Source organism: Spermophilus citellus (assembly GCF_964194105.1).
Source record: "Spermophilus citellus genome assembly, chromosome: 5".
NCBI classification, from domain to species: Eukaryota; Metazoa; Chordata; class Mammalia; order Rodentia; family Sciuridae; genus Spermophilus; species Spermophilus citellus.
Window position 1 is genome coordinate 71,534,418 of NC_138186.1, and position 20,810 is coordinate 71,555,227.

A 20,810-nucleotide genomic window follows, 5' to 3' on the forward strand; every position below is an offset into this window, starting at 1 on the left:
CCACCTTTACTGCAAGTTAATACCTGGAAGGTGCTTTACAATTTATTATCTCCTTTCCTTGTCATTAGCCCAGGACTGAGGGGATTTTCAGATTAAGCATTTGCTTATATTCAAAAAGCAAACTAGCATTTGAATTGGGATTACAACTTTTCCTCTGAGGCCATTGCACAATTTTTTATTGATGATACTAGCCTGAGCTTACTGTTGCATTTCCATTGTTGGGTTCTCTGAACCCAACCTCATAAACAACCAAACAATACATTTTGTAGTAGTCATTTGCTGTTTTCCAAGGACACTGCTGGACTTCAAGTAAATGACTCTCACCTTGCAGCACCTCTTGGACTTCAACACAAATAATATCTTTCAAGCAATTCTATAAATCTTGGACTGTGGACTCCTCTGCTTCTTATCTTCCCACTTTTCCAGCATCCTGAACTTGCAGATTTCCTGCAGAGAATACAGGAAGATCTTCTCTACTTTCCTAGATATCATCAGTATCACTACTCCCTAACTCTAGGTTAGCAATAGCAATTCTCAGCCATTCTTTCCCCAGCTGTTTTTGCTCCACCTAAAAGCAGATAAGTAATTCACTAGTTCCTCTTAACACTTCAATCATTTACAGCTATTTACAATAAAAAATGTGCTCTCATTATTAAGGATATAATGATGCATTAACTTTAACCACTCCTCATATTTAATTGCCATAAGATAAATGAATCCCTGCTTTCCAAACTAACTGAAGGACTAAAGGGTACTGTTCAATATAACAACATTAAACTGTTAGAGTATAAAGTTCACCATGATAATTCAGGTACAAGACTAATTTTAAAACAGTAAAAGTTGGAGTAAAAATTTAAAAGTACTTAATATGCCTCAAAATATGACACAAAAGTACTTGTTATGCCTCAAAAGAAATGCTCTTATGCATCTCGGTGTCTTTTTTTAAGGGTCAGCACCTTACACAGGTAGTGGCTTAGGGCCCACAAAGGAGGACAGCAACAGATATGAATTTTACCCTCCAAGATGCCATCCAGGACTGTGGGGAAAGAGCACATTCCATAGAAATGTTAGGAGATGGTAATACCAGACTTGTATCTGCTTGCTTGTTCTGCTGTTTTAAATTTAGAAAGGTATGTTTCCCAGTGTAAACTATTGATCTCATATAATACTAACCCTTTTCATTAAGCTGTTTTTCTATATTTGGATTTGTTTGTGCTCATGGGTTGCAGAGTTTCAGTTAAGGATCCTTATGGCATAACAAACACTGAAGGTGATATTAGAAGACAATGGGAGGAGAAGGGGACACTTACCACCTTTCCATCAGGGACCAACACGTAAGCTAATCTGCAAGTAACAATTGATATAAGTGTGTTTAGATCTTCCCACATTTCTTGATTTTTCTCTAACAACTGAATTTTCTATGGCTTTCTAGATTGAAGAATTGGTTCAAAGAGATGGCCTCACCACCTAGTGGTTTCTTGATACATGGTAGATTGCTCTTAGCTCTGAGAAGAGCTCTTAGCTCTTCCTCAATGAGAGTTACATGGCAGCTCACTAAAACTGCAAGTTCTCAAGACCATCTCAAAACTAACTACGTTCAGATTCTGAACCTAATTTTTTTTTGTCCTTTTTTTATTTAAATTTTTATGCCTTTATTTATTTATTTTTATGTGGTGCTGAGAATCGAACCCAGGGCCTCACATATGCAAGACGAATGCTCTACCGCTGAGCCCCAGCCCCAGGCCCTGAACCTAAATTTTTAATAAGATTTTGAAGTGATTCTGTTAAGGTTGAGCCCTGAACTTATTATAAACAATACCACAGTGTTACACTCAATCTGAAACTACTGATACAGTGCTTGATATCGCAAAGATCACTGTTAAAATACCCTCCCCAAAGTAAATCTTTATTAACTGGATTTAGATACTGAAATGCTTATCTCAAAAATATTAGAAATCCCTAATCTTTCAGATCAGAATAATTCTACTTGTAGCTACTTTGCTATTGGGACTCACTAGCCAAGTAATTGTATAATTTTAAACAAGAAAACGTTCCCTTGTACCAATTTAATAAAAATTGTGTTGCAACATAGATATGTTTTAAAAATAATTAGAGTTCACTTCTTTCCATGTTCACTAAATAAAACAATAACATTTTACATTCATAGTGATATAAAACTAGATCATGTGTGTGTCATTTTCATAGGCTCCCACTTTGGTTTTGTTGTTGTTGTTGTTGTGTTGTTGTTTGCTTGCTTGCTTGTGCAGTACTAGGGCTTGAAAACCAGGTGTGTTTTACCACTGAGCTACATCCCAAGTCTCTCTCACTAGGTTGTTGAGGCTGTCCTCAATACTATATTTTTACCATCTTTAGAACTATTTGGTTTATATAAATCCTTTTCACAATATTCATGTTGTTGCAGTTATTAGTATTTTGGATAGCATAGTTGATACCTGCTTATTACAATAATCTGGCTCACAGCTGCTTGTTATTTTTGCTGTTGAAAATTTCTGACTGCCACCATTCCTATTTTTGTGGTAATTAGTGTTGTAGATATCATAGTTGACCCTGGGTATTTATTTTAATGTTTAATATTGTTTGCTTCAGTTGCTGCTATTGTTTCCCCCTTCTCTGTGAGGTGCTGGGAATCTACAAGAACAATACAAGTTCACAAGGCCAATGCTCATATGCTGCATTAAATCCAGCCAAAAAACCGTGCATCATCCTCCACACACAAATTAACCACACTCAAATTTCAGTGATACTTTAATACAAAGAATAGAAGGAACAAAAACCACAAACTAATGATCAAACTCCAAGAAGAAACATCTGGGGCTCCCTCTGGTTCTACTCACAGTGGAAGTTCTACACTTACAGCAAAAACAAAGAATGAACATAATGGCTATGGTTACCACAACTATTAGCATTCTCAATCTAGATCGCTACAGGACATTTTGGCAAGAGAAGGTTGTGCCCCCCACAAAAAAAGCCCACTCACATAAGAGAGGAAAATAAATCCATCCCAACAGATGCATTAAACCCAACACAGAAATATAAGAAATATGAAAAATCAAGGTAATGCAATGGCTCCTAATACTTAAAATTCACCAGCAACTAACTTCAAAAATACTGAAGTGGATGAAATATCAGATAAAGAATTCAAAACAATGATTATCAAAATGATCAATGAATTCTAGCACAATACACACCCACACACACACAACTCTGAGTGACATAAAGAAGTCATTACTGGGCATAAATGAGAAATTCAATAAGGAGATAGGGATTTTGAAAAACAACTAAACAGACATCTTGAAAAATGAAAGAGAATAAATCAAACAAAATGTTCAGTTGAAAGGTCCTCTTGATAAAGCAAACCATGCTTAAAACATAATTTCAGAGCTGGAAGACAAAGTAGCCTTGAACATTCAGACAGTATTAAAGAAAAGCAGTAACCATAACCAGAATATATAAAAACTCTGGGACAGCATATTAAGAGACCAAATTTAAGAATCACTGAAATTGAAGAGTAATTTAGTCAGCATTTTTGCCACTGTGGTCAAAAGACTGACCAGAACAATATAGAAGAGGATAAGTTTATTTTGGTTCATGGTTGTAGGCCATGTACAGCCGATTCCATAGCTTTAGACCCAAGGTGTAGCAGAGCATCATGGTGGAAAGGCATGGAGGAAGAAAGCAGCCCAGGACATGGCATCAGGAGACAGAGAAAGCTCCATTCCTTAAGGACAAAATATAACCCCCAAAAGCACAGCCCAGTGACCTACTTCTTCCAGCCACACCCTACCTGCTTATAGTCACATCCCAGTTAACCCATATCAATGGATTAAACCACTGATTAGGTCATAGCACATATAATCCAATCATTTCATCTCTGAAAATTCTTGCATTTTCTCACACATGAGCTTTTGGAGACAACTTATATCTAAACAATAACAAAGAGAGTTGTGAAATGCAGGATAATGGTGTGGATAACCTCTTCAAGGAAATAACAGAAATTTTCTAAACCTTGATAATCAAATGGACATCTAGTTACAGGAAACATTCAGAACTGCAAGTAGACAAGATCAAAAAAAGAACCTCTCTATGATACATCACAATTAAAATGCCTAACATACAAAACAAGGATAGAATTTTTAAATCCTCAAGAGAAATACACGAGGTCATATTTAGAGGTCAGTCAATCATAATTTTTTATGATTTCTCAGCACAAGTCCTAAAATCCAGGTGGGTTTGGAATGATGTGTTCCAATCCCTGAAAGAAAATAACTGTCAATCATGACTCCTATATCCAACTAATATATCCTTCATAATCAAATAGGAATAAAAATCTTCCAAGATAAGCAGAAACTAAAAGATGCATATCTACTAATCCAGCACTACAGAAAATACTTCATACAAGAAATCAAAACAAACCCGAGAGCTCACAAATAAATCTCATTTGAAGAGCAGCTAAACAAGAAAGATGAACAAACTAAACATTGGAAATCAACCAAAATGGCAGGAATTAATAATTATCTCTCTATAATACACTGAATGTAAATGGTTCCAACTTTCCAATTAAAACACATAGGCTAGGCCAGGTATGGTGACACATACCTGTAATCCCATCAACAGGAGGATTGTTGAGTTCAAAGGCATCCTCAGCAACTTAGTGAGGTCCCAAGAAACTTAGTGAGAACCTGTCTCTAAATAAAATAGAAGAAGAGCTGAGGATGTGGCTCAGTGATTGAACATCTCTGGGTTCAATCCTATATATATATATATACACACACACACACACACACACTCACATATATAGACACAGACGTGCGCGCGCGCGCACACACACACACACACACACACACACACACATAGGCTGGCTGAATGTACTACAAAACAAGACCCAACTATATATCGGTTGCAGGAGATGCCCCTTAAAGGCAAAGACAGTCACAGGATGAACTGATACACCATGCAAATGGAGCCTGAAAAAAAGCAGGAGTAACTACTCTCATATCTGACAAAGCAGACTTTAAGCCAAAATTAATCAGAAGAGACAAAGAAGTTCACTTCATGCCAGTAAAGGGAATATTCCAACAAGAAGATACAATAGTAAATATTTATGCCCCAAACATTGGTGTATTAATTACATAATACAGACACAACTCAAAGTAAAGATTCAGATAGACCCCAGTACAATAATATAGGGTAACTTAAATACACTTCTCTCACTAAAAGATAGATTATTCTGAAATAAACTCAGTAAAGACTCTTTGGATCTGAAAAAAATATTTCAAATCAAATGAACTTAATGGATATCTACAGAATATTTTATCCAATAAAAGCCAAATAAACTTTCTTACCAGTGGCTCATAAAATCTTCTCCAAAATAACCATATTTTAGGTCACAAACAACTCTGAACAAATTCAAAAAATTGATATGATTGCTTGCATCTTACCTGATTTTAATAGAATGAAATTAGAAATCAACATCAAAAACCCTACAGAAACTATATAAACACGTGGAAATTGAGAAATACACTTTTGAATGATGAATGGGTGATAGAAGAAATCAGAGGAGAAATTCAGATATTCTTAGAATAAAACATGACTAGTGGTATAATATGCCAGAACCTCTGGGACACTATGAAGGCATTTCTAAGAGGAAAGTTTATAGCTGTGAGTGCCTACATAAGAAAATCAGAAAGATCCCAAATAAACATCTTAAGAACCTCAAAAAGGAAGAATCAATTCTAAAATAAAAAAAAAGAAATGAAATAATTCAGATCAGAGCTTAAGTCAATGAACTGGAAAATAAAAAAGTACAAAGAATCAATGAAACAAAGAGTTGATTCTTGGAAAAAATAAAAAATATTGATAAGCCCTTAGCTAAACTAACCAAAAGAAAAAGAGAGAAGTCTCAAATTAATAAAATTAGACACGAAAAGTAGATATTAGTACAGATAACACAGAAAACCAATGAATCATTAGAAACTATTTTGCAAACTTCTATTCCAATAAATTGGAAAAACCTAGAAGAAATGGATACATTTCTAGGCAAATATGACTTGCCAAAATTGAATCAAGAGGACACAGGAGACCTAAGCAAACCAATAGGTGGTAATGAGATAGACACAGGAATACAAAGATTTTTTTAAAAAAAAATAAATGTTCAACACTGGATGGAGTCTCAGATGAATTCTACCAGATCTTTAAAGAAGAACTAAAACCAATATACCTCAAATTATTCCATGAAATAGAAATAGAAAAATACTTCCAAATTCATTCTATGAAGCTAGTATTACCCTCTGACCAAAACCAGATAAGGACATATCAAAGGATGAAAACTACAGATCAACATGCCTGATGAACTTGGATGCAAAATCCTTAATAAAATATCAGCAGGTCACATTCAACAGCATATCAAGAAGATGGTACATCATGAACAAGTTGGTTTTATCCCAAAGATGAAAGGATAATTTAACTACTCTGCTGCGTCCGGCGAATGGACCGAGTCCGGCGAGAGACGTCGGGGTTAAAAGAGTTCACAGGACACCAAGGTTCTTCATCCAGGAGGAGGCATGTGTGCCGCTTTATTATCCAAGTTTGTTCCCTTATATACTTTCTATAACTGCAGTGGAAATTTAGCCAAAGCAGGGGAGGAATAACATTTGCTACTCTTGGGTTACCATGACCATTCCTTATCAGGAAGCTCCGAGAAGGCCAAGATGTTCCCAAAAAGGCACATATGTCTGAGGCAGATAAACATGAAACCACAAGCCTGCATCACGACCCTGTGAGCTGGCCACTTTGACATGCAGAACAAGGAATTCGGGGCTGGGCCCCAGGGGCCAGGGAAGGCCTGCTACCAGCAAGTCCCCCTCTTTTGTTTTTTGCATGTCAAAGGGAATCAAGTAGCCCCTGTCTTAGGTCGTCCACTGCCCTTACAGTGCTTACCCGTCTCTGGGGAGGCCCCATTCCCCTGGCTTAGGTTGCAGTGCAAGCGTGGAAGTTGCCCGTCACTGGGTACTACAAGATCAGCTCTTGTCCTACGTAAACAGACACTTTTTAGTTAGGATGTCATGGCCAGTAGGACACAACTGCGGATCCCAGTCATCATCTTTGCCAGTGGGATAGCTATGACCAGGGAGCTTTCTGAACGTAAGGGTCTGGGATGACGGCACCAAGTCAGCAGGGTAATTAGGGACCTGGGCAAAAGCAGGCACATAGGAGGGCTCGGGTATTGGCTCCTGTCCAGTTACATCTCATCTCCGGATGGGTCGTAAGTACACCTCGTGGGCAGAGTCGTCCATCTCCAGGCGTTGGTAGTGAACCTGTATTGGCTTGGAGGTTAAGATGTTAATCTAGTCCTTAATGAATTGAGTTATCCTATTTGCAACACAAGGTCCCAAGGTTGCAATCAAAAGAAGACTCAGTAAGGGTCCCAGGAGGGGAAGAAGGTAGGGCAGGAACCCATTCATCCCAGTCCAAAGAGGGTTCTCGAATAATTCTTTTCTCCTTTTCTCTAGGTCTTCTTGAATCTCCTTGATTTTAGTGTGAACTATGCCCGATTTATTGGCATAGAAGCAGCACCTTTCTCCCAAAGCTAAGCAAATCCCTCCCTGATTGGCAATCAGCAGATCTAGGCCTCGCCTATTCTGAAGGACTACTTCTGCCAAAGAGTCAATTTGGTCTTGTAGATCCCCAATAGTGCCAGATAGGGTCTGCACATCATCTATAAGCTGCTGAGATAGATGGCGATAAGAATGTATCGCTGTACCCAGTCCAGCTGTGCCTGTGCCCACAGCAGCCGTTATCCCCAGTGTGGCGAGTAGTGGTAAAGCCTGTGTAGCTTGCCTGTGCCTTTTTACTAGGGTGTCTAGACTGGGAATAGGTAAGGGCTCATCCCCAGGGACAATGGTTATGTCAGGGAGGAGCAGGGTGAGAACACAGACACCTGTCCAATTTGCAGGGAGTTGAGGGAAGGCAGAATTTTCTCCACACATAAAAACAGTGCCATTAGGGGGACAGAGGGCTGGAGTGGGTGAGGAATAGTTCTTGGTTATTGAGATTGACCAGTTTCCAAAGGAAGTCACTCCAACATCAACATCATAGGTGTTGTTTTGCATCATACCCAGGAGACATTCTGTAAAAGTGCCCATAGGTTGGACCTTGAAAGGCAGTCCGGGCTAGCAAGTATCATCATCAGATATGGTGGCATTGATAGGAACCGCCACGGGCATGACCACCCCTGTTGTTACGCAGAGCCACCAGTCACTAGCAAGCATGGGATCAGAGTTGTTAAGTAAAAAAGGGTGGTTTTTAAGATATCCCACGTATTGGCATCCAGATCTGGGAGCTGAGACTTAGGCAGCACCAAGGGGTAGTATATGAGGTCAGGGACCTGTGGTTTCAAGAGCTTGATAACTTGAAGATGTTTAACAGAATCAGTAGGTCCCCCCTGTCAGAGATCCCTGTAGGGGCTGCAGTGGGCCAACAGGAGGACTTACCAACCTCACCCTGGCACCCAGCCAACCGGAGTTTAGATTCAACTCCCCCTTGGCCAAAAAGAAACGGAGTGAAGTGAAAAGTTACTCCCACCCCCTCCCCCGACTGGGTCTTGGTCAATCTGGCCTCAAAATACTGTCGTCCCTTGTGTACACAAATCGAGGCCATCTCATAGCAAGAGACATGAACTGCTGAAGTATAAGTGCAAGTTGTGGAGCAGTTACTGAGGGTTTTTTCGGGACCAGGGGGGTTAATCTTTGGTTTGTTCATGCATACCCACTCAGGGTGGTGAAATCCCCCAATTTGTTGATGAACTTCAGCCCGGCAGTCTGAATCTAGCTACTGGGGCCCTGATTCCAAATCCTTCCCCTGCACTCGCAGGGGATCCCAAAAAGATGTTGATAGATATTACCTGGTGGGGGACCCATTCCTGCGTCCACAGGCCTGCATACCAGGACTGTTATAAGGAAGATCCAACCTGCAAAACTCATCCTGTCACTCCTTTGGAGAAGCGAAAATGGCCGAACCTGAAGTCCCAGGGTCGTCGCTCCTTCCTGAGTCTGCATCTACCGGTCTCATGCAGCGTTCTGGGACCCAAACGGGTTTTTCCGTCCCTGGAGGGAAGACACATACAGCTCCTCTCACTCTAGCCAAGAGTGGAGCAGGAGGTTGCCACTTTCCTGTAGATAGATCCTTCCACCTTATCTGTGCCTTTTGCATGGTGGGAGAGGAGAAGTGACGCTGCGCCACTGTACGGCCTTCAGCGTCTGTGAGCAAAAAATTTAAAGTGAACAGAGTTATATTTAATAGTGCATGTGGTCCCTGACAACTCTGGTATATCTCCTCCTCTTTTGTTTTTTGCAAAATAGGTTTTAAGATGTTGATGGGCCCGTTCTACAATGGCCGGTCCTTGGGGGTTATATGGGATTCCTGTTTTGTGTATAATATTCCACTGTGAGCAAAATTTTGGGAAGGTTTGACTAGTATAAGCTGGGCCATTATCTGTTTTTATGTATCAAGGGGTTCCCATGAAGGAAAAGGTTTTTACATAGTGCTGTATCACATCCTTAGCCTTCTCTCCTGAATGTAAAGTAGCGGAGATAAAACCAGAGAACGTGTCTATACTGACATGCACAAAGGACAGTTTTCCAAAACTAGGAATATGAGTTACATCAGTTTGCCAGATGTCATTTGGCTGAAGGCCCCTTGGGTTGACTCCCAGAGAAGGGGAATGGATAAAAGGTGCACAAGTAGGGCATAGGGAGACAATTTTTAAAGCTTGATCCCGGGGACATCCTGAGTGGAAGCGTAAGGATTGTGCGTTTAGGTGAAATTTATTATGAAGCTAGAGGGCCTTATCATACTCAGTTATTGTATATACAAGGTTAGTGGCATGTGTGGCAGCGTCTGCCATGGCGTTGCCCACCACCAGAGGACCTGGAAGTCCGGAATGACTTCTAATGTGACCTATGAAGAGGGGATCTGCCCTAGCCCATATGAAGCTGTACTGTCTGTAGTTGGTCCATGATAGTGGATTGTTTTCCAATATAAGGTGCCGTCTCAATCTCGGAGGTGAGCCTGGCGATATAGAGACTGTCTGTGAAAACATTAAGGGGCACCGAGCTATAGGTCTGTAAGGCCAATATTAAGGCTGCAACCTCCGCTTTTTGGGCCGAACAATTGGCCACTCTCTTGCAGATGACCTGGGTCCCATCCAAGACGACAGCAAATCCATTTTTGGCCCCGTCAGTGAAGACGGTTTGTGCCCCCGGGAGAGGATCCTTTTTTAGGATCTTTGGGAAAATTATTGGACATGTTTTTAGACTTTCAAGGAGCCTGCTTTTAGGGTAGTGATTGTCAACCTGTCCCATGAAACTACAGAAGAAGAGACACCAGAGATCATGTTCCTGTCTTAATTTAGAAAGAATGTCTTGATTATATGGTAATATGAGAACATCAAAGGTTTTCCCAAACAAGGCATCTCCTAGATATTTTGCTTTCCAAACTAATTGTATTACCAGATCATGGAAAAGTATCAAGACCCGGGAGGGGGATGCAGGTAAGTGAACCCAATAAATAGGACCAGTCTGCCAAAAGACTCCAGTCGGGATGAATTTTGATGGCAGAACAATGAATAACAAGGACTGGGAGTAGTCCACCTGCATTACCTGTATCTCTTGTAAGGCTGTCTCTATCAATCTAAGTGCCTTCAAGGCTTCTGGAGTAGGTTTTCGCAGGGAGGTGGATGAGGGGCCTCCTCTCAAAAGGTCATACAGGGGTTTAAGTTAGTAGTTCAATATACTTAATGTTTAATCAACAATGTGAATTTATTTACCAAAATTAATCTTTATCTTAAACAGTAAGAATTATTAGGCAATAAGGATCTTTCTTTAAAGAAATAAACTTACATTTTAATAGGTGTTTGTCATGTCAAAATATGGACAAAATTTTAGCTCACATTAGTATAGTTAAATTAGGAAAATAACCTGAAATACCCTTAAATTAATTATAGTCAGTTTAGTATATATAAATCTCTTTTTTAATTGTTCTAACTTTTTAAATCATCTGTTTAGATAACAATATAAAAATCTTTTTTTTTTTTTTTTTTTACTTAGGAAAATGAATATAAAGACCTTGTTTTACCCAAAGATGATTTCTTTCTTCTTTTTAGGATCCGTGCTTTTTCTTTGTTGAAGCATCTTTTTGTTTAAATTTTTTTTTTTTATACTTTGGAGCAATTTCTGAAAACCTTAGAATCTATAAACAAATTATTATACTTTGATAAGAAATATCAATGAAAATATAGTTAAAACCCTAAGATATTTTGTAGAAATAATTATAATAATTTATCATCTTATAAGTTTAAACAGTAACCTTGAGAATTAGAAACTACTTGATTGTATTTTCACTTAAAAGCAAATTTATAGTAAATACATTTATCTCAAATATCTGTAACTGAAAAGGCAGAGTATCTGATAAATGTAAATATAAAACATAAATTATGGGTTTCCTGTTGAAGAAAAACAATTAGGCAAATATATATTAACTAATCAATTAGGCATGTGCTAATTAATTTATAGATTAACAAATATAGGTTATCTAAATATATAAAAAATATATATATTAAGAATAAGAGCATAACTTATAATTGTATTAACTTTATGTAACCACGTGGCCTTAAAATATTTGGATCCATTTTAATTTATTTTTAACTAGGAGTGCACTCTTTTATGTGACATCACTTGATGTAACTGAAATAAGATCCTTGAGTATACATTTTTATTTTTATAGTTAGCAATGAGAATAAGGATTTTTTGGTCATCACAGGAACTTTGCCGGCTTGTTCCTGTGGCGAGCAAATGCATCCTCATAACCTCCAAAATTAAAAGTAAAATATAAAGAAGCATATTTGATATCTCTCATCAATAGAACATTATTTAGTAACACAACTATAAAGAAAAAGGTTATTTAACTTAGAACTAGCTTAAATTTAGGACTGTAACATAGAAACCTGTAGAATTAAATTTTGTCTGAAAAAGATATCTTTCGTTAGCATTTACAGGTAGGCATTTTTAAAAAATACAGGCTCTGAGCAGCTCCGGTAGAAATCTGAAACACAGCAGTACAGGTTAGTGGCTGGAAGGCGGGACTAGAAGTCCTGTCTGAGTGACTGTGGAAGAACCAATCGGTAGCCCGCAAAAGTGTGGGAGGTGGGACCAGGAAGCCGCTCTTCTGGCCAGGCACCCCATGGTTACCATGGTGATGCAAACAACATGGAGTCCGCTGCCCATTTTCGGGGCAAAAGTTCCCTAAGTTTTCCTAGCCGATTGCATTTTGTTTGATTTTGTCTGCATTATTCCCCGCCTGGCCAAGATCTTACTGCGGTAGCAGCTTGTTCTGTCTCTGGACCGCCCCGTACACTCTGGCTTCCGGGCCCAGGGCGGGCCCCTGTTCCCATTTCCCGGCTGCAGTGGGCGTCCCTGAGCATCAAACTTGGAAGGACACTCGTTGCTCCAATGATTCCCCTTGCCACATTGGGGACAGGGGCCAGGCATGCCTTCCCGACCCCGTCTATCCCCCTCGGGACAATTTCATTTAATATGTCCCTCTTTCCCACATCGGGAGCAGCCTTTGGGTCGGGCCCCTTTACCATTAAACCCTGACAATCCTGTTTTGAGGGCAGCGGCCAAAATCTGTCCGGTAATATGAGCTCCATCAATATCCTTACAAGCTCGAATCATGTCATCAACACTCTTTGCTCTGGTAGATTTAATGGCATTTTGGCAATAGGAATTTGCATTTTCAAGAGCCAATTGCTTAATGACCGGCATGGCTTGTTCCAAGTTAGGGAATATTTTTCCTGCTATCTGCATCAATTGGGCTATGAAGTCAGAATAAGGCTCAGAGGGTCCTTGAGCAATTTTTGAAATTTTTGTTTCAGCATTTGAAATAGGTAAAGCCTTCCAAGCCTGAACGGCTGCTGTAGCTATCTGAGCATAGACCCCAGGATCATAATTAATTTGCTGATTTATGATAGCATATTGTCCCGAGCCTGTTAACATTTCAAGGTTACACCTTGGGAAGCCGGCGTCTTGATTGACTCGGGCTAGCTCGCGACACCTCTCTTGATTTTCACTTTTCCACAACAAAAAATCCCCTCCGGACAACACAGCCCTGCAAAGCTGTTGCCAGTCACTAGGTGTCAGCTGATTGGCAGAGAAAGACTCGAAGAGAGTCAATGTAAAGGGGGCATGGGGTCTGTAATTAATAACTGCCTCCTTTAGTTGTTTAATATCCTTAAAGGCTAAAGAAACATACACTCTGGCCGGCTGTCCATAGGCATCCAGGTTTTCAATTACTGGAAAAGTTTGGGCTATCTTAGGCTGCCACTGAACACCCCCCCCCCCGCCTTCTGGGGTTGTCCTCGTCCCAATCGGGGTTATAAGGAGGGAGCGCAACAGGGATTGGGGCCGTAGGTGCTTTAAATCTTGACTTCTTCATTCGACCCTCCAGTTCCTCTATCTCCCTTTCCAGTTCCTCCTCCTGCCAGCTGTTACCATGGAGCCCAGTTAGTAACTCCCTTATCTTAGAAATGTACTCAGCACTGTGAAGCCCAGCTCAAGGCCAGAGGCCTTGTTTACATATTTTTGTGAAAAACTAGTAAGGGAGTGTCCAGCACCTGGAGTGCTGATTTTTTCAGACAGTAGCCAAATAAAACAGGGCAACATGAAAATAGGAAATTTATCTACATTGAACTTTTTTGTAGAGATTCTTTTGCTGAAAGTCCTAAAATCAGCCATGGTGAATATTCTGGAGAAGGTCAGTTAAGACTTTTCTGTGGGCCTGGTAGGGAGGGGGAAGATGAGAAGGCGGGGTTGAGAGCAGCTAGGGTGGATCTAAGAATGAAGAAGGAGATATGAAAGAATAATGGGAAAGGGGTAAGGACTCTGCCATTTGCTCTTCCTGGACCTGATTAAGGGCCTGTTCGCATTCAGCAAGCTGCTCCTTAATCTTCACTTTATCAGTTAAAAAAGCATCCTTTACCAATCTCCATAGAGAGAAAGTAGCAATGGGGACTCTATCTGGACCCTGGTCCCTCAACAACTTTTGGGGATCCTGCTTTACCAAATCCCAATCACTGTTATTAAGAAATCCTCCTGTCAGAAACCAAGGACATGCCTGGGCAATAACTTCAACGAATTCTGTTGCAGTTTTTGTTTTTATTCCGGTTCCTTGTGTATTCAACAGCTCTCTGAGTTCGTTGGCCAGACGAACTTTGGCTGCTGAGTTACCCATGGTAGCTACCTGTTCCTTATGTAAGTTTCAATTTTTTTCCCCTTCTCTTATGGAAGGTCTCTTTTCCCCTTCTCTTATGGAAGGCTTCAAATCCTCCCTCTCCGTGGAGGGAGCCCCGTCCGCTTACCTCTGCTTTCCGGTCTCGGTGGAACCTCCACTTGCCGCGTCCGGCGAATGGACCGAGTCCGGCGAGAGACGTCGGGGTTAAAAGAGTTCACAGGACACCAAGGTTCTTCATCCAGGAGGAGGCATGTGTGCCGCTTTATTATCCAAGTTTGTTCCCTTATATACTTTCTATAACTGCAGTGGAAATTTAGCCAAAGCAGGGGAGGAATAACATTTGCTACTCTTGGGTTACCGTGACTATTCCTTATCAGGAAGCTCCGAGAAGGCCAAGATGTTCCCAAAAAGGCACATATGTCTGAGGCAGATAAACATGAAACCACAAGCCTGCATCACGACCCTGTGAGCTGGCCACTTTGACATGCAGAACAAGGAATTCGGGGCTGGGCCCCAGGGGCCAGGGAAGACCTGCTACCAGCAACTCAAATCAATAAATGTAATTCACCACATAAACAGAATTAAGGACAAAAATCACAGAGTCATCTCAGATGCAAAGAAAGCCTCAGACAAAATTCAGTGTCCATTCATGACAGAAACCATGGACAGAACAAATCCACCTCAACATCATAAAGACTGTATACAGCAAACCCAAAGTCAACATCCTAGGGAATTACAAAAAACGTACAGCATTTCCTTTAAAATCTGGAATGAGAAAAGGATATTCACTCTTACCACTCCTATTCAATACAGTACTAGAAGTTCTAGCCATGGCAATCAGGAAAAGAAAGAAAATAAAAGGGATTAAAATAGGAAAGGAAGGAGTCAAATTATCACTGTTGCAGATGAGATGATCCTATACTGGGAAGATCCAAAAAGCACCTGTAGATTACCAGAGCTAATAAATTCAGTAAAGCAACAGGTTATAAATCAACATACAAAATCAATAGATTTTTTTTCATACACCAACAATGATTTCTTTCTGCTAAGAAAGAAATCAGGAAAATAATCCTATTTACAATAGTCTAAACAAACAAAACAAAAACCTAGGAATAAATCTAATCAAGGAGGTAAAAGACCTCTACAATGAAAACTAAAGAACACTGAGGAAAGAAATTGAAGAAGACATAAGAAGATGAAAAGACCTTCCACGTTCATGGGTAGGTAGAGTTGATATTGTTAAAATAGCCATAGTACCAATCATATACTGATTCAATGCAATATTCATCAAGATACCAATGACATTATTCACAGAACTAAAAAAAACAGAGCTAAAATTCATTTGGAAGAATAAAAGACTCAGAACAGACAATTCTAAGCCAAAAAGCAATGCTGGAGATACCACAATACCTGACCTTCAAATTATACTACAGATACTGCAAGAGCTATAGTAACAAAAACTGCATGGTACTGGCATAAAAACAGATTATATACACACACACACACACACACACACACATATATGTATACACACACACATATGTGTATACACACATACACATACACATACATACATATATATGTGTATATATACAACAAAATATATGTGTGTATGTGTATGTGTGTGTGTATATATATATATGTGTGTATATATATATATATATATATATATATATATATATATATATTGCAGAAGAGAGAACACAGAGACAAATCTGCACAGATATAGTTATAGTCCTTAACAAAGGTACCCAAAACACACACTGTTCAAAAGACTATCTTTTTCATCTTTTATATAAGTGGTGCTTGGAAAATTGGTTACCCATATGTAGAAGAATGAGACTAGATCCTTATCTCTCACACTGTGCAAAAGCCAACTGAAAATATATCAAAGATCTAGAAATTATACCAGAAACCATGCAAGAAAATGTACAGTCTGCACTCCAACAAAGGACCCTAAAGTTCAGGAAATAATGTCAAGAGATAATAAATGAGATGGCATCAAATCAAAAAACTTCCACACAACTAAGGAAATAAGAATGTGAAGAGAGAGAATCTACAAAATGGGAGAAAATCTTTGACAGTTATACTTCTGACAGAAGATAAATATCCAGACTATATAAAGAACTCAAAGAATTTAATATCAAAAAATGGGCAAATGAATTACATAGATATTTCTCAAAAGCAATACAAATGACCAGAAAATATATAATAAAATGCTTAGTGTCATTAGCAATTAGGAAAATGCAAATCAAAACTACACTGAGATTTCATCTCACACCATTCAGAATAACAATCATCAAGAATGCAAACAATAGTAAATGCTGGAGAGGATGTGGAGTAAAAGGAACATTTTACATTGTTGGTGGGGCTGCAAATTAATACAATCATTATGGAAATCAGTATGAAGGTTCCTCAAGAAACTAAGAATGGAACCACCGTATTACCCTATTTTTCCTAAAGAATTAAAGACAAAAGAGTATAATGAAACATGCATATTTGCCATGTTTATAGCAGCCCAATTTGCAAGAATCAAACTATGGAACCAGCCTACATGTCTGTCAGTGGATGAATGGATAAAGAAAATGTGGTATATATAATGAAGTGTTATTCGGTCATAAACAAGAATGAAATTAAGTCATTTGCAGGAAAATGGATGGAACTTGACAACATTATGTTAAGTGAAATAAGTCAAATTCAGAATGTAATGAGTCATGTTTTCTCTCACGTGGGAGCTAGAGAGGAAAAAGGAAATGAACGTTCGGGGTAGTGAATCATCACATGAAAATCAAAGAGAGATCAGTATAGTAGAAGAAAGGAACCAGGGGAAGTGAAAGGGGAGGGAAAGGAGACATACTGGAGAATGATATTGGCCAAATTATATTATTATATTGTGTGCATAAATGAATATGTAACAATGAACCCACCATTGTGTACAACTATAATTTACAAATAAAAATATGGAGGAATAAAAGAAATTATTTGCACAACAAAATACATATTCTATCTAACCAAAGGATCAAAAGGCAGAGTTAAAACTCATTTAATGTTTGGGTACGGGTAATTACCATCTGTGCAGCTTTTCAAAATAGTTCACTCTGGTTATCTTGAGGTCCATTCACCTATAAAAGAGCAACCAACATCAATTAGAAAAAGTGCCATGAAATTTGAATTAAATAAATCAATTTATGAAAGGACATGAAGTGAAGTTCTAGGGCTTTGGCAACCTCTTTAAGATTCAAATATGACTCAAGGGTTTTGGCTTGCCTTCTAATATGTATTCTAAGGCAAAATTTTCCCAAATGTAAATTATTTGCCTACCACTATCATGATTTTGACACAGCCATATGCCAGCTAAAATATAATTTCCTTGACATTTTTTTAAATCTAGAATTAACAAAGAACACTGCTATCAATTGCCATGTGGAGAAAGAAGTATTTCTTCTTCTTAAAAAGAAATTAATAACAGATTATTTTTAAAAATTTAAACTTTAATATGTATTGCTAATTACAATGACATAATTTATTAGCAAAGCAGTAGAAATACTACCAGTCTGGAAGGAATTCTGTAATACAAACTAACTCGTTAATTAAGACAATTACACATCTAATACTTTTAAATTTCTATCACACTCTCATTTGAAATCTGAAATTACAATTTTGAGCCACTTTTTCATCTGCCTCCTTTGCTTATTCCAGCTCTCTATCCACCTCTACACTCATTACCCCTCTACTGGTGATGGGCAAAGATATAAAAGAAGATTCATTGAGGACAACTATGAATTACATAATTTAGAAAACAGATAAATATCAAAGTTTCATTCTATATATTTTTTAAAAAATTTGTTCTATTATAAAAAGCCACACTTTCTCTCCTTAGGTCCCTCTGCCTTGTACTCAGTAGGTGCTCCAGAAGTATTTGCTTCTACAAAACAAAGAATATTGAACCCATCAATTTTTTCCCTCCAAAACATGGCTCTGAAATTGAGTGAACCTTGTATAGCCATTTTATTTGAAGAGCTTGAAGTCAAACAAAAACCTCAAGTCACTCTACTCCTGACCCAAAGGCCTCAGTGGCTTCCCTGTATCTTCTTTCGTAGACACTCCTCAAATGCAAATGTGCATACAAGTCACTAGGGAATCATGCTGAGTACAGGTTCTGATACAGAGATTTTTGCCCTGATACCATCTCACAGCTGATGTTGATACTTTGGATCCTCTGGTTCCCAGAATATATTCTGAGCAAAAAAGCTGCAGAAAAGAGATGGCCAAGGATATACAAGGATAGGGCCAGTCTAAAGTCAGTCCTGCTTGTTCTGGCCTCCCCCACCTCTGGATAGCTAATACCCCATTCTTGATGTTGTTCACATGAAGAGACAACAGACTAATCTCTAAGTGGATAAAGTGCCTGGAAGGTTGATGGATCTGGGGATTTCAGTCATCACCTTCTCTACAAAATCCAAATAGACCCACACTACTGTGGGGTTTGGAAGGTAGGTTTGAATTAACATGAACTGGATGCACCCAAATCCAGAGTGATGTTTGAGTACAAAATATTCAACACTTATTATTCATTTTAATTGACTTTACCTTCATGAAGGACTCTTTTAGTTGCTGTGTACAGATGGAAAGCCGAGGAGGGGTTGTAGTCAGTGAGATCCTATAGAACCACAGCCTGCAGTGGTGTTTACCACTTAGAATAAAAGGTCCTACAGGGGGAAAAAATGTTTATTTGCTCATTATCCTGCCATACTTCAATTATAAAGATATTAACACACAAGTAATGGCACAAATCAATCCAGGGATAAACCACCAACTACAGTAATGCCCACCTCCATTTTAACAAACAATGGCAAGTTAAACATACACATAAATATCATAAGGAGTCAATTCAATATTGTGACTCTCACTGAATGTCTAATGCATGAAAATTATATTGAATGTGACTCTCCACTTCGAACGCACCCCATTCTTCCAGGGAAGACACTTCATAGGATGTTACAGCAGGGCAGCAACCATGTTCTCATCCTTCAACCTAATCCTCTCATCCTCCCCACACTTCAGGAGAAGGGGATACAATGGGAGGAATCACAGGGGATAAAAAAGGGAGAGAGACAGAGAGAGAGAGAGCAAGCACACAGCCCTTGCTCTTATCAGAGTAGAAGATTCCTTGGTGAATGCCTCTCCTGGCCCCACCTATGGAGATATGAGGGTTTCAAGACTCAAACAAGGAGAACCATCTTTTCATTAGGGTTGCTCACCACCTAGGACAGAGTTTCAACTGGAGAGTTGCATCTCTATTCAAGTGATTCAGAGGGTCTAGGGGTCCAGCACTCCACTTCAGTCCTGAGATCTTCAAGATAATGCTTCTCTGGCATCAACCTTCCAGGCTCTTTATCCACTTAGAGATTAGTCTGAAGATTTTCAGAAAAAAAATTAAGATCCAATTTCAGGTATATTTTAACAATCTATTTTAAGAGTCTAACACATGGACTCTTACAAGGTGACTGGAGGCCCTCTATGGATCTGGCTCCCAGTGATTTATCCCCTGCCTACTCCCTATGTTTGATGCCCTCCAGTTACTCTGTGCCATTTTACCACACAAAAAGCACACTGTCCTAAGGGCATTTGGACTGTGTCCTTTCACAAATATTCATGTTGTTCATTTCCTCACATCCTTCTGTCTCTGCTCAAATGCAGTCGATGCTAAGATGCTACTGCATCCAAGTGTCTTTTTACTTACTGCCCCACCTAAAGCTCTTCCTTCCTAACACTGCCACTTCCTCTTTCATTTTCTTTGAGAGCCCTTATCCTACCTGGCACATTACACAATGGAGGTTTCTGTTTCAGGTCTCTCCCCACTAGAATGCAATCTGAATTACGACTATATTCCTTTAGGCCAATCAAGTGTTCAATGATTTGTTTGAAGGACCATATTTCCATCATATGTACCAAAAAAAGGAACAGCAGTGAATTTTGCTCATATCCATACTGACCAATAGTTGCAATGTATTAAAGCCCTTTAATCACATTACTAAGCCTTCCTGTGCTCCACTTTCCCCATCTATTAAATGGAGATTAGAATAATTCCATTTCCACAAAGTTGTGAAAATTAAATTACAGGTAGGATTATGCCTGGCATTCAATAAGCAGTAAGTGTTAATATTACTACTATTGTTTTCCTGTGGGGAAGGGTGAATATCATTTTAAAATGTAATCCTTTTAAAGTAGGCAAAACCCCTTTCACTTAGGGCTAACACAATAGGGCAAATGCTTGGTTTCCTATCTAAAATGATTGAGTTACCTTTGGGAGAGTCACCCATGGATAAGCAGGGTGGTTTGATGCTAAACACATTTTGCAAGATCCTGGTGCTATTGCCAGTGTCCAGAGGTGCAAAATTCCACCACGACATCGCTTCAGGCTTGCCTCACTACCTGTCTCATTCTGGAGCCATCGGGGCACCAATTCAGGAACCAGGGGTTGCAAGAGAGAAACAGCTTTAAAA

At 39.1% G+C, this 20,810-nt stretch overlaps 1 long non-coding RNA gene across 1 annotated transcript; it reads right to left on the reverse strand.

The window, feature by feature from the left end:
• Positions 1-346: 346 nt before the first annotated feature.
• Positions 347-19,662, reverse strand: LOC308649964. The gene is made up of 4 exons (XR_014022199.1): positions 19,270-19,662; positions 18,895-19,013; positions 17,373-17,426; positions 347-447 (listed from the first exon to the last, which is right to left on the reverse strand). It is a non-coding gene; the product is annotated as an uncharacterized lncRNA (long non-coding RNA).
• Positions 19,663-20,810: the final 1,148 nt, after the last annotated feature.